This window comes from Callithrix jacchus, chromosome 12 (genome assembly GCF_049354715.1).
Source record: "Callithrix jacchus isolate 240 chromosome 12, calJac240_pri, whole genome shotgun sequence".
In the NCBI taxonomy this organism is placed as follows: Eukaryota; Metazoa; Chordata; class Mammalia; order Primates; family Cebidae; genus Callithrix; species Callithrix jacchus.
This window is the reverse complement of record NC_133513.1, coordinates 95,004,191-95,018,998: the sequence shown is the minus strand read 5'-3', so window position 1 is coordinate 95,018,998 and position 14,808 is coordinate 95,004,191. Positions and strand designations below refer to the sequence as shown.

At 45.0% G+C, this 14,808-nt stretch overlaps 1 protein-coding gene across 9 annotated transcripts in view; it reads left to right on the top strand.

Moving 5' to 3' along the window:
* The window catches only part of ARMH3 (armadillo like helical domain containing 3), a 219,724-nt gene that overhangs the window by 2,110 nt on the left and 202,806 nt on the right, over positions 1 to 14,808 (top strand). For 7 of the 9 annotated variants that reach the window (XR_004732135.3, XM_035268874.3, XM_035268877.3 and 4 more), the window contains exon 1: positions 4,440 to 4,602. The exons of the other annotated variants lie outside the window; for them this stretch is intronic. The gene's annotated coding sequence lies outside the window, so the exon portion shown is untranslated. Of the gene's footprint in view, positions 1 to 4,439; positions 4,603 to 14,808 lie in introns of those variants that run through there. 9 annotated transcript variants of the gene reach the window in all.

Sequence of the window (14,808 nt, the reverse complement as noted above, 5' to 3'; positions counted from 1 at the left end):
TCACCACACCCAGCTAATTTTTGTATTTTTAGTAGAGATGGGGTTTCACCATGTTGGTCAGGCTGGTCCTGAACTCCTGACCTTGTGATCCGCCCACCTCAGCCTCCCAAAGTGCTGGGAGGAATTCATTCTTTCATCCTCATCTGCCCACCTCCACCTTCATCACTCCCTCCCCCTTTCCTTTCTCAGTCAAGTTTCTTGCAAGGATGCTCTACATTTGCCGCCTCCACTTTCTTTCCTTCTATCCTCAACCCTGAAGTAGCTTTTGCTGAGGTCTTCAAGGACATTTTTATTTGACAATCTTCTCGTTGAAAGTCCCTCCTGTGGTTTCCACTGCATCTTTTCTGGCTGGTTTTCTTTATTTCTTCCTTCCTTCCTTCCTCCCTCTCTCTCTTTCTCTTTCGCTCTTTTTCTTTCTTACTTTATATATAGCACTACCTTCAGAGTTTTCTTTGCCTTTGGTTCATCCTCCTCCTTCATCCTTTATTTTTATTTATTGAGATGCAGTCTTGCTCTGTTGCCCAGGCTGGAGTGCAGTGGCATGATCTTGGCTCACTGCAGCCTCCGTCTTCCAGGTTCAAGGGATTCTCTTGCTTAAGCCTCCCTCCCTAGTAGCTGGGATTTCAGGAGTGAGCCACCACACCCAGCTACTTTTTGCATTTTTAGTAGAGATCAGGTTTTGATATGTTGGTTGGCTAGGCTGGTCTCGAACTCCTGGTCTCAGGTGATCTGCCCGCCTCAGCCTCCCAAAGTGCTGGGATTACAGGCATGAGCCACTGCACCCTGCCACAACTTTTTTTTTTTTTTTTTTTTTTTCCCCCGCAGGAACAATTTGTTCAAGATACCAGGATTCGTGGTGCTATACATGCTGGTCACTGCACTGGAAGAACAGCACCTGTCATGAATAAATTCTGATTATACCTTTTATTGGGGTTCACCTCATGATACCTTTCTCTTGCCCCTGCCCACCACTCTTTTATATCTTATTAGGGTACAGCTTTAATTTTTTAAAAGATGGCTAATCATGTGTCATACTATTGTGTAAGTAGCAAGAAAAATAAAACTACCAAGGAAGAACTTGAACTTCTGGGTTAAGAGGTGTTTTCTGATAGATCTGGGTTCGAATGCCTCTCCAGTTCTTACTAACTTTGCATCTCTCTCTCTCTCTTTTTTGTTTTTGTTTTGTTTTTTCTTGAGACAAAGTCTTGCTCTTTTGCCCAGGCTGGAGTGCAGTGGCATGATCTCTACTCACTGCAACCTCCACTTCTTGGCTTCAAGCAATTCTCCTGCCTCAGTCTCCTGAGTAGCTGGGATCACAGGCACCCGCCACCACACCTGGCTAATTTTTGTGTGTATATATATGTATTTATTTTAGTAGACAGGGTGTTTTAGTAGAGAGGGTGTTACCTTATTTTGGTCAGGCTGGTCTCGAACTCCTGACCTCAAGTAATCTATCTGCCTAGGCCTCCCAAAGTGCTAGGATTACAGGCATGAGCCACCATGCCCAGCCTAAGTTTGCATTTCTTGATCAAGAACTAAAGCTCTTGAAAGCTACACCTAGTGGCTGAACCCAGGTCACATTCCCTCACTTACTTTGGTTGCCCAGGGCAGAGTTTTCCATTGAGACTGTATCCAAGGAGGAGTCTTCCAGAATAAAGGAGGAAGAATTAAATGCTGAATAACCGAAACAATATGACATAGGGTTTTTATTATCCTCATTTTCGAGATGAGGAAACTAAGTTTCAGAGAGCTCAAGTAATTGCCCAGTCATAGAATTAGTGGATAGCAGATCTGGGATCCCTTCTCATAGTTTTCCAGAGGTAGTACTCTTACTTACTCAGTATATGGCCTTCTATATTTATTCTAGTCTGCATCTGTATGAAATTGACTTCCCTGGCAGAGATGTGGGCAGTGTATTGTGTTCCTTCATTCTCATATCTTCTTTCTTTTTCTCCTCTCCTCTAATGCTTGACTCAATCTTTACCTTTCTCAGAAAGCCTCTGGAGATTGACATGACATTTTCCCTTTTCTGAATTTTCAAGGCATTTACAACTTGACCCTTGGTATTCCAGCCTGTATTCGCTGAGATTTAAAGTATTTAATTGTATATATCTCTATCTCTTTACCTATCCCTTTGTTCCAATATACTCTCAGAGTTGTTATTTTTATTTTTACTATTCCCAGGATTGGGTATTCAGTAGGTGCCAAGGGGAAAAAAGTGGTTTATTTTATTGTATTGTATTTTAGACAGGGTCTCACTCAGTTGCCCAGGCTGGAGTGCAGTGGTTCACTGTAGCCTCTACCTCCTGGGCTCAAGCAATCCTCCAATCTCAGCCTCCCAAGTAGCTGAGACTACAGGTGCATGCCACCACACTCAGAGAATTTTTTATATTTTTAGTAGAACTGAGATCTCACTATGTTTCCCAGGCTGGTCTCAAACTTCTTAGCTCAGGCAGTCCCCCTTTCTTGACCTCCCAAAGTGCTGAGATTACAGGCATAAGCCACTGCAGCCTGCCAGAAAAACTGTTTTGTTAAAAAGAAATCAGGTATGTCCAGGCACGGTGGTGTACGCCTATAATCCCATAACTTTGGGAGGCCCAGATGGGTGTATCACCTGAGGTCAGGAGTTTGAGACCAGACTGACCAACATGGTGAAACCCCGTCACTACTGAAAATACAAAAATTAACCGGGCGTGGTGGCACATGCCTGTAATCCCAGCTACCTGGGAGGCTGAGGCAGGAAAATTGCTTGAACTCGGGAGGCACAGGTTGCAGTGAACCAAGATGGTGCCATTGCTCTCCAGCCTGGGCAATATAGCGATTCTCCTTCCTCAGCCTCCTGAGTAGCTGGGATTACAGGTGCACGCCACCAAGCTTAGCTAATTTTTGTATTTTTAGTAGAGACGGGGTTTCACCATGTTGGCCATGCTGGTCTCGAACTCCTGACCTCAGGTGATGCGCCTGCCTCAGCATCCCAAAGTTCTGGGATTACAGGCATGAGCGACCACACTCGGCCTCTTCTCCACTTCTTACTAACTCTAGAACGTCAGGCAAACTACTATTAAATTACTTAGAATTTTTGTTTTCTCATCTGTGAAGTACCTATTTATAAAGTCATTACAAGGATTGAAGCACATATACACATATACATAGTACGTGTCTAGCACATCTTTTTTTAAATTTTTATTTTTGTAGCACATCTTTAAAATTATTTTTTACCGTTTTTTCTTTCTTTCTTTCTTTCTTTCTTTCTTTTTTTTTTTTTTTTTGAGACAGAGTTTTACTCTTGTTACCCAGGCTGGAGTGCAATGGTGCGATCTCGGCTCACCGCAACCTCCGCCTCCTGGGTTCAGGCAATTCTCCTGCCTCAGCTTCCCGAGTAGCTGGGATTACAGGCACGCACCACCATGCCCAGCTAATTTTTTGTATTTTTAGTAGAGACGGGGTTTCACCATGTTGACCAGGATGGTCTCGATCTCTTGACCTCGTGATCCACCAGTCCGGCCTCCCAAAGTGCTGGGATTACAGGCGTGAGCCACCACACCCGGCCAGCACATCTTTTTAAACTTTCTATTTGTGTATAAGAAAACAGAGAATCAGGCCGAGCATAGTGGTTCACGCTTGTAATCCTAGCACTTTGGGAGCCCGAGGCGGGCGGATCACCTGAGGTCAGGAGTTCAAGACCAGCCTGGCCAACATGGTGAAATCCTGTCTTCACTAAAAAATACAAAAATTAGCCGGGGTGGTGGAACATGTCCGTAATCCCAGCTACTCAGGAGGCTGAGGCAGGAGAATCGCCTGAATCCGGGAGGTGGAGGTTGCAGTGAGCCGAGATTGCACCACTGCACTCCAGCCTGGGCATCAGAGTGAGACACCTTTTCAAAGAAAAAAAAAAGAAGAAGAAGAAAACAGATTTAGAGGCAGGGCCAGGTGGCGCGTGCCTATAATCCCAGCTACTCAAGGAGGACTACTTGAGCCTAGGAGGTGGAGGCTGCAGTGAGCTCTTGTGCCACTGTAGCACTCCAACTTGGGCAAGAGCAAGATCTCATCTTTCTAAAAGAAAAAAAGAAAAAACCAAACAGGTTTCTTGCCAAGCTAATAGAGCTTTACACGCTGCACATACCAGGCATATACATATTTGTTCAAAGAATGAGTTTGTTTCCATCTTTCACGTACAAAGTTGTAATACACATTTGGAAAATATATCTTTCCAAACTTCGCCAGTATTTCTAGAGGATACATTTATTCTTAGAAGTAAAACTGCTGAGTTCAAAGAGTCTGCTATGTTTCCTAAAACTGCTATTGCTACCCAGTAGGTCCTCAATAGACATTTCCATTGCTAATTTATTTCTCGCGATGCCTTTCGGGAGTTGTAGTCTGCGATGCTTGCTGGGAATTGTGGTGTGAGCCTGTCTCAGGAAGCGGGCGTAGACTAACACATTGAGCGCCGGGCTTTAGGACCCTACGGGGCGCGGCGGACCCGGGAAGGGTCTGGGAGGTCGGGAGCGTGCCCGTGAGCCCGGAGCAGCGGCGTCGTCGGTGGCGTCGGGAGCGAGCGGGCCTGGGAACGGCGCGGGTGGTAGAGGAGGAGCCACGGGCTCGGTAAGCGGCGCCGGCCCGGTCCTCGAACCTGACCAACCCTGCGGGTCCTGCCATACTAGGCCTTGGCCCCGAGGCGGTTCTGGGGGCGGGGCCTGCGCTGGCTTCTGGGACGACGGGGATGCGAGGGGAGAGGGAGGGAGGACGGCTGCGGAGGCTGCGTGTCCCGGGGAGGGCTGGGCCCGGGGGCGGCCAAGCCTAGAGAGAAACGGCTTCGCTCCTCCAGCGATCGGTCCTTCGGACCTCCCGGTCACCTTCCTCCCTCTCTCCCATCCCTGCAGGGCCTTCTGGCACCCGAGGCGCTGACTTTTGACCCCGCCAGCTGCCTCGAGAGCCTCCTCCCGGCTTGTTCTTGGTCCTGGGGTGCGGACGTGGGGCAAGGCACCTCTGAGAATCTCAGGGCTAGAGAAAAGCCAGTTTGTCCGAGGTCTTCAGGTGTCCCGGAGGGGTTCCAGTCCGGTCCCTCTCCAGGCTCTGACAGGCTTCAGCCCACCCTTCACACGGAATCAGTGAAGCTACTGTGTTTTCTTAGGGTTACTCGGCAAGAGCCCAGGAAAGGAACCTGTTCCCTCGAGAGTTTAGGGAAGGAACAAGTAGAGAGAAATTTGGTTCCTTCGAGAAGGAGAAGCTGAGGCGTGCCGTCCCTGGCGAATAGGAAAGCAGAAACTTGGGCCAGACCCAAATGTATGTCGCTGGATCATCCTACCCTCCGGATCTTCTTCTCCAGAAAGTTTTTTTTTTTTTTGAGATGGAGTTTCGCTCTTGTTGCCCAGGCTAGAGTGCAAAGGCTCGATCTCGGCTTACTGCAATGTCCGCTTTGTGGGTTCAAGCGATTTTCCCGCCTCAGCCTCCCGAGTAGCTGGGATTACAGGCGTGAGCCACCACACCTGGGTAATTTTTGTATTTTTAGTAGAGACAAGGTTTCGCCACGTTGGCCAGAGTGGTCTCAACTTCTGACCTCAGGTGATCCACCCTCCTTGGCCTCCCAAAGTGCTGGGATTACATGCATGAGCCTCCGTGCCTGGCCAGAAAAAATTTTGAGCTTTTTCTTTACGATCCTTTAGGTACTTTGTAAACTAGGGTAAATATGATTTGTGTCCCTGCCCTTAGCAGGATTGGAATTACTTTGTGTGTACCCTCAGTTGGATTTGTGTGCACAGTAGCTTCTGTGTGAAGGCTTTCAGGATATCAGATCACAGTCAAGGGAAAGAGAGATCTCTCTTGTTATGAGTGTAAAGGGGGAATTCCCATTTTCAGTGACTAGAGAAGCGTCTAAGGTGATTTCATTAGTTTTTTAGGTATAATTTATTTGCTTGTTCAACATTTGTATAATTTAAATGTGGCCCGCGCGGTGGCACTTTGGCAGGCCAAGGCAGGTGGGTCACCTAAGCTTGGGAGTTCGAGACCAGTCTGAACAACATGGAGAAACCCCATCTCTGGTAAAAATACAAAATTAGACGGGCTTGGTGGCACATGCCTGTAATCCCAGCTACTTGTGAGGCTGAGGCAGGAGAATTGCTTGAACCTGGGTGGTGGAGGTTGCGGTAAGCTGAGATTGGGCCACTCCACTCCAGCCTGGGCAACAACAGCAAAACTTGTGTCTCAAAAAGAAAAAGAAAAAGAAAAAGAAAAACCCCAAAGCAGTTGTTAGGAAATTTGGAATTTCACACTGAGCACAGTTTAGAAATCTATAACATTTGGGGAAAATGGCCAAAAATTGATCCAGGATATATGAGGGTGAAACTGTTTATTCAATACATTTATTGAGCACTTACTATGTAACTGGTATTTAGGCTAGAAGTCTACAGGACATCAGAGAAACATCCATGTGGAATTGTGTAGTACTTTGTGTTACATAGGGACATGAAGGCATTTATATAGTGTGATGGGAGTACTGCCATTGCTTGGGAGAGTCAGGGAAATCTTTGCAGGGAGGAAATACTTGAGTTGGGTGTTGAAGGATGAGTAGGAGGTTGCACAAGTAAGAAAAGCATTTCAACTGGGCCTGGTGGCTCACGTCTGTAATCCTAGCCCTTTGGGAGGCCTAGGTGGGAGGCCTGAGCCCAAGAGTTTGAGATGAGTCGGGTCAACATGGTGAGACTCTGTCTCTAAAAAAGAAAAAAGAAAAGGCATTTCATTTGGAGACAACAGCACTTGAAAGGCTTGGTAAAGGTATGAGAGGAAAAAAAAAATGATGTTTTAAATCTCAGAAATTTGTCCAAAACAGGATATATGGTGGGGAAATTGCTAGGAGGTGAGACTGAAAAGAAAGTGGGGAGTCACTGGAATTTTCTCTTTTTTTATATATATATATTTTTGGCATGGTGTCTCGCTCTGTCACCCAGGCTGGAGTGCAGTGGCATGATCTCAGCTCACTGCAGCCTCCACCTCCTGGGTTCAAGCAATTCTCCAGAGTACCTGGGATTACAGATGCCTGGCCATTTTTTGCATTTTTAATAGAGATGGGGGAGATGGGGTTTCACCGTCTTGGCCATGTTGGTCTCAAACTCCTGACTCTGTTATCCACCTGCCTAGGCCTCCCAAATTGCTGGAATTACAGGCGTGAGCCACTACACCCAGCCTTTTTTCTCCTTTGGCTTCTGAGGAGTTTTTTTTAAGTTAGGGAGTGACAGAAATTCAGATTAAAGTAATGAAAAATGAGGCAGTGAGACTAATTAGAGTTGTTGCAGTTGACTGAGCATCTGAAGAAAGTGTGGCTGTGGGAATGAAAAGGAGAGGATTTTAGAAATACTGTGCTTTTTTTTTTTAAGACAAAAAATTAAAAAAAAAATACTGTGCTTCTGAGATTGATTCAACTTTAGGAAGATAGTGGGCTAGGAGTTCTAATTTGAGAAACTGGATGTGTGGGGATTTCATTGACGAGTATGGATTAGAAAAATTAGAGCAGGTTTTTATATTTATTTTATTTTATTTTTTGAGACAGAGTCTTGCTCTGTTGCCCAGGCTGGAGTGCAGTGGCACGATCTTGGCTCACTGCAGTCTCTGCCTCCAGGGTTCCAGAGATTGTCCTGCCTCAGCCTCCAGAGTAGCTGCGATTACAGGCACCCGCCACCACACCTGGCTAATTTTTGTATTTTCAGTAGAGACAGGGTTTTATCATGTTGGCCATTCTGATCCACTTACCTCGGCCTCCCAAAGTGCTAGGATTACAGGTGTGAGCCACCGTGCCCAGTCAAGTAGAGCAGGTTTTTAAAGGTTAGGGTATGGAAAGAGGCATAAGGGATATAGTTTGCTATGCTGAGATCAGGTTGCTTGTAGGATGTACAGTTGGAGACCTGTAGGCAGCTGGAAGTAAGAGACCTGGTGAGCTTAATATATTGGCAGTACCTCTGAGTAAGTGAGGGCATATATGAAAAAAGTCTTGGGGAAAAAATAATGTTTATTTGTCTATAAGGAAGTAGCAGACTATGTACCTCCTCCACTTAATAGCTTCTTGAGGCAGGGACCATAACTTAGTAATTTTTTTGATCCCTTTTTGTCTTACACTCCCTTTTTGTCTTACACTATGCTTATGTTATTTATAAGGTCTGAATAAATGTTATTAAAGTAGCAAGAAATCAATTTGCTTTGCAGGATTGCAGGTACCTTTTGGGCTTCCTTTAGGAAGATTATGTATGGAGTTAGGTGAGGTGGCTCACGCTTGTAATCCTAGCACTTTGGGAGGTGAGCCTGGTGGACTGCTTGAGCTCAAGAGTTCAAGACCAGCCTGGGCAATATAGCAAAACCCTGTCTCTACAAAAAAAAAAATACAAAAATTAGCTGGGCTTGGTGGTGTAAGCCTGTAGTTCCAGCTACTTGGGAGGCTGAGGTGGGAGGGTCCTGTGAGCCCAGGAGGCTGTAGTGAGCTATGACTGTGCCACTGCATTCCAGCCTGGGGAACAGAGGGAGAACACCTTTCCAGGGAGGGGGGCAGGGGAGGAAGAAGATGATTATGGGACTTCATCTTATAATTTTCATTTTATACTTAGGTGGTGTTCGTGAGGCTTGTATAGTTGAACAGGAGAAGAAGTGAGAAGATAGGAATGACGTTGTGCCATGTCAGGAAGTTCAGGGCTGGAGCAGGAGACAGACAGTTTTAATTTATAGGAATCTCCAGCTCATTGAGAAAATCTTACCATGAATTCTCATTCTGGGATGTGTCAGAAAATGTGGTTTCCAATTAGAATTTCTTGAAATCCTGTCAATTTGGAGCTGGTTCCTTCTGAAGGAGGAATGCCTTCCTTCTTGTATAAGATAATTTGAAAGGGAACCTAAGATGGTCATGTTTATTTAAACAAACAACAACTCATCTGCATTGTTCATTTGTAACATTAGGCAAACTCAGTAGATGCTGATGGGAGCAGATTGAGTTGTCTTCTGTGAAGCTAGTTGACCTGTAGTAGTTACAGACTGTGACTGATACCTAGAAAATTCCTGGTTTTGCCACTTGCTTCTTAGTCTTGGGAAAGTCTCTTGAGTTACTTCCATGTCAGGTATATCCTAAATACCCATTCCAAGGGGAGCATCTTCTAGAGCACACAAGCTATGGACCCTGCCTTATAGTGGTTTTTGTGCTTCTTGAATCAGTCTGGTTTTGTCCTAGCTTTTAGAAAATAGGCATGATGCTTGTCAGGTGATGTTCCGAGTTGATTAACTTTTTTCTTTTTTTTTGAGACAGTCTCCCTCTGTTGCCCAGGCTGGAGTGCAGTGGCATGATCTTGGCTCACTGCAACCTCCGCCTCCCAGGTTCAAGCAATTCTCCTGCCTCAGCCTCCTGAATAGCTGGGATTACAGGTGTGCACCATCAACCCTGGCTGATTTTTGTATTTTTAGTAGAGACAAGGTTTCACCATGTTGGTCAGGCTGGTCTCCAACTCCTGACCTCATGTGATCCTCCTGCCTTGGCCTCCCAAAGTACTAGGATTACAGACATGAGCCACAATGTTTGGTGAGTTGACTGACTTTTCTTGGATAAAATGGGAGTGTTGATATTATGGATATCAGTTTGGAGTTTCTATACAAGTGTAACTTTAATAGAATCTTTTTCTTTTTTTTTTTTTTTTTGAGTCTGAGTTCACTCTATCATTCAGGCCACAGTGTGGTGGCACAATCTCAGCTTACTGCAAACACTGCCTCCTGGGCTCAAGTGATTCTCCTGTTTCAGCCTCCTGAGTAGCTGGGATTACAGTGAATCTGTTTTTTGTTTGTTTGTTTTTTGAGACTGAGTTTCACTCTTGTTCTCTAGGCTGGAGTGCAGTGGTGCAGTCTCGGCTCACTGCAACCTGTGCCTCTTGGGTTTGAGCGATTCTCCTTCCTCAGCCTCCCGAGTAGCTGGGATTACAGGCATGCGCTGCCATGCCTGGCTAATTTTGATTTTTAATGGAGACAGGGTTTCACGCTGGTCTGAACTCCCAACCTCAGGTGATCTGCCTGCCTCAGCCTCCCAAAGTGCTGGGATTACAGGTGTGAGCCACTGCGCCCGGCTGTGAATCTGGTTTTTAATGTTCTAGTTAGCTCCGGATGTTTTGAGCTAACAGGATATTCTGATAGGGAGAAGGACTACCAGAGAAAAAGATTTAATGGCTTATCATTTACTAGCTGTGTTACTTTGGGCAAAGTAATATCCTCATTGTAAATATAGGTTGGGGCCAGATGCAGTGGCTCATGCCTGTAATTTCAGCACTTTGGGAGGCTGAGGTGGGAGGAATGCTTGAGCCCAGGAGTTTGAGACCAACCTGGGCAACATGGTGAAACTTGATCTCTACAAAAAATGTGAAAAGTTAGCCAGGCCTGGTGGCATGTGCCTGTAGTCTCAGCTACCCAGGAGGCTGAGGTCAGAGGATCACTGAGCCTGCAGTGAGCCATGATTGTGCCACTGCACTTTAGCCTCAGCAATAGAGACACTATTAAAAAAAAAATAGAGGCCGGGCGTGGTGGCTCATGCCTATAATCCCAGCACTTTGGGAGGCTGAGGCGGGTGGATCATGAGGTCAAGAGATTGAGACCATCCTGGTCAACATGGTGAAACTCTGTTTCTACCAAAAATACAAAAATTATCTGGGCATGGTGGCGCATGTTTGTAGTCCCAGCTACTCGGGAGGCTGAGGCAGGAGCATTGCTTTAACCCAGGAGGCAGAGGTTGCAGTGAGCCGAGATCACTCCATTGCACTCCAGCCTGGGTAACAAGAGTGAAACTCTGTCTCAGAAAAAAAAAAAAAAAATAGGATGCAGGCCCTAACTCTATTTTTTTTTTTTAAATGGAGGCAGAGTCTTGCTCTGTTCCCCAAGCTGGAGTGCAGTAGCTGGGATTACAGGTGCCTGCCACCACGCCTGGCTAATTTTTGTATTTTTAGCAGAGACAGGGTTTCACCATGTTGGCCAGCTGGCTTGGAACTCCTGACTTCAAGTGATCCACCCACCTCAGCCTCCCAAAGTGCTGGAATTACAGGCATGAACCACCGCGCCCAGCCCTATTTTTATTTTGGAGATCTAGAATCCTTGGATTGACTAACAGTGGAAATTCATTAAAGTAGCAAGGAGTTATTTGCTTGTCTTAGAGCCAGTCTGTTTGGTGGAATTGGGGGAACCTGTTCCATGCTACTGAGAGAAGCTGTGCCAAGGAACCACGTGGAACAGTAGGATGTAATATAGCAAGTGAGCTAAATACTTGGGGGTTTTAGAAAGGAAGAAGGAATGATGCCTACATCCTTCACAAAGCGAAAACAAAAAGAAAGCAAGAAAGGCATATTAGGAGATAGCTTGAAGGGCTGGGTCTTGGAGGAAGAAAAACTCTGCATTCTCTTAAGTTCTTACAGTACTAATGTTTACCTTCTGGTAGTATGGTAGGCCTTGCAGAAAGGCTTAGGGAGCAGGTAACTTTTCCCTAAAGTTTTTTTTTTTTTTTTTTTTAAACTTGTGTATCTAGAGAAACTAGGGAATTTTTAGGAGGTCAGGATAGGAGACTTACTGGAAAGTCAGGGTAGGAGACTATTTCTGGCTTCATATAAACATATTGCCTCAGCCGGGCACAGTGGCTCATGCCTGTAATCCCAGCACCTTGGGAGGCCAAAGCAGGTGGATCACTTGAGATGAGGAGTTCGAGACCAGCCTGGTCAACTTGATGAAACCCCGTCTCTACAAAAAATACTAAAATTATCCGGGTGTGGTATCATGTGCCTGTATTCCCACCTACTTGAGAGGCTGAGACTGGAGAATTGTCGGGACCCAGGAAGTGGAGGTTGCAGTGAGCTGAGATCGTACCACTGCACTCCAGCCTAGGTGACAGAGTGAGACTCTGTCTCAAAATGAAACAAAACAAAAATGTGTTGCCTCCTTTTGTGTATTGAGTGAATGGCCATGGTCAGATAATGGTAGTATTTTATTTGACTTAGCCACAACTCTTGGACAGATAGCTACATAAGATTTTCATCTCCATCACTAAGCATTGTGGATACTATAGTCAGTGTGTTTTGTAGTGATCTTCTCTCACATATGGGCAAACGGGCTACTGTCTCAAAGGAAGTGTGAGTTAATGTGGGCAGAATGAGATGTGGTAAGGTGAGTGTTGCCTCAATGCCCTTTTTAGAGACCACAGAGGTTTCATTCTCTCAGTATCCTCTGTTTAGAGACTCCTTTCTTTTCAAAGTCTAGTTTAAGGCTTGGATGAGTACTTCTTACACATTAGTGGTCATCAGAATTACTTGGGGCAGGGTTTTTTAACCTCTTTGCTATTGACATGTTGGGCTGGATAATTCTTCATTGTGGGAGGCTATCTTGTGTATTGGATGATGTTTGGCAACATCTCTGGTCTCTACCTAGTGGATGCCAGTAGTACCTCCTCTCCCAGTTGTGACAATCAAAAATGTCTCCAGACATTGACATATGTCTCCTGGGAGGCAAAATTGCACCAGTTGAGAACCACTTATCTGGGGTGATTGTTAAAAATGTAGACCCAAGCTAGGCACTGTGGCTCATGTCTGTAATCGCAGCACTTTGGGAGGTGGAGTGGGCCAGATCACTTTGAGCTCAGGAATTTTGAGCTCAACATGGTGAAATCCCGTTTCTACAAAAAAATATCAAAATTAGCTAGGTGTGGTGGCGCATTCCCATAGTCCCAACTACTCAGGAGACTGAGGTCAGAGGATCACTTGAGCTTGGCATGTGGAGGCTGCAGTGAACTGATATCATGTCACTGCACTCCAGCCTGGGTGACAGAGTAAGATCTTGTCTATCAAAAAAAAAAGTTTGGTTCAATAGAAGGGTAGGAAGGCTTAAGAATTTACATATTTAGGCCAGGTACGGTGGCTCATGCCTGTAATCCCAGCATTGTGGGAGGCCAAGGCGGGCAGATGGCCTGAACTCATGAGTTTAAGACCAGCCTGGAGAACATGTCTCTACTAAAAAAAATACAAAAAATTAGCTAGGTGTGGCAGCGTGCTCCTGTAGTCCCAACTACTTGGGAGACTGAGGCAAGAGAATTGCTTGAATCCAGGAGGTGGAGGTTGCAGTGAGCCAAGATCACGCCACTGCACTCCAGCCTGGGCGACAGGGATTCTGTCTCAAAAGACAAACAAACAAAAAGATAATTTACATATTTAGGAGGCACCCCAGGAGATTCTGAAATAGGTGATCAGGGCTGTCAGTATTACAACATACTCTTGGCCAGGCGTGGTGGCTCACATCTGTAATCCCATCACTTTGGGAGGCTGAGGCAGGTAGATCACCTGAGGTCAGGAATTCGAGACCAGCCTGGCCAACATGGTGAAACCCCATCTCTGAAAAAAAAACAAAAAAAAACCCCTCTCTCTTAAGCTGAGGATTGTAAAGTTTTACTTGACTTGTTTTCTGTTTCATTTTTCTGTCCTGTTTTATAATATCTTTTCATTCATTATCAGGTTTTGATGGAGAATTATCCTCAGAGCACTGACTATACTCAATTAAAGTAGGAAAAAAAAATTAAAAATCCTCAAAGATAGTGGGAGAGTTTTAAAAAAAAGTTATCAATTGAATCCTGTAGTGGTTATTAGGGTGTTTTATTATTTTTAAAAAAATTACCGGGGTAAGGAGGGCAGCAGAAAAAAAAAAAATTACCTACTGGGCACAGTGGCTCATGCCTGTAATCCCAGCACTTTGGGAGGCCAAGGTGGGTGGATCACCTGAGGTTGGGAGTTTGAGACCAGCCTACCAACATGGAGAAACCCCGTCTCTACTAAAAATACAAAATTAGCTAGGCGTGGTGGCACATACCTATAATCTCAGCTACTTGGGTGACTGAGGCAGGAGAATTGCTTGAACCTGGTGAGCAGAGGTTGCAGTGAGCCGGGATTGTACCATTGCACTCCAGCCTGGGCAACAAGAGTGAAACTGTCTCAAAAAAAAAAAAAAAATTGTATTGGATACATCTATCAACTTGACTAGACTCTCAGATTCTTCTCCAGTTTTTTTCCTCCCAAGTTTTCTGCCATTCCTATGAATTTGTCTATTTCTCTCTGCTTCACTCTACTATTACCTACGTTTACAGACAGATGTATACATCAATTATCTTTTACTTTCTACCATGGCACCTTCACCCTTGGACAGACTATAGTGATGACTACTCAAGATACCTGGACATTCCACAGTTTGCTCATTAAAGCCAATGAGTATATACTCCCCCTTCCTCACCTGGAACCTCTCTATAGTTTCTCTGTAGGTCCTCAGCTTTGTTTATGTATAGATGACTAAACTCTTGCTCCTTCCTCTGCCTTTTGCGATACAGTATAGCATAGTGGAGAAGAACAGGAACTCTAATATCAGGCTACCTGGGTTTGAGTCCCTACACTTACTTATCTGGACACGTTTTCTTTCTTTTCTTTTCTTACCTATTTAGGAGGTGCCCCAGGAGATTCTGAAATAGGTAATCACAGTTCTCCCTCTCTCTCTTTCCCTGCCTGCCTGCCTCCCTCTCTCCCTCCCTCTCTCCTTCTCTCCGTCTCTCCTTCTCTCTTTTTTTCTATTTATTTTTTTTCTTTTTTCTTTTTCTTTTTGCTTTTTTTGACCCCAAGACCTCTAATCATTCTCTTTATCGGATAAAACTGTGTGCGAGTCATACAATCTTTCTCTTTCTCTTCTTTCTTTTCTAGTTTGTGCTTTAGTTTTCTCATTGTAAACTTTCTGGATCATAGGGTTGTTATGAGGATAAATCAATTAATGTATATAAAGTGCTTAGAA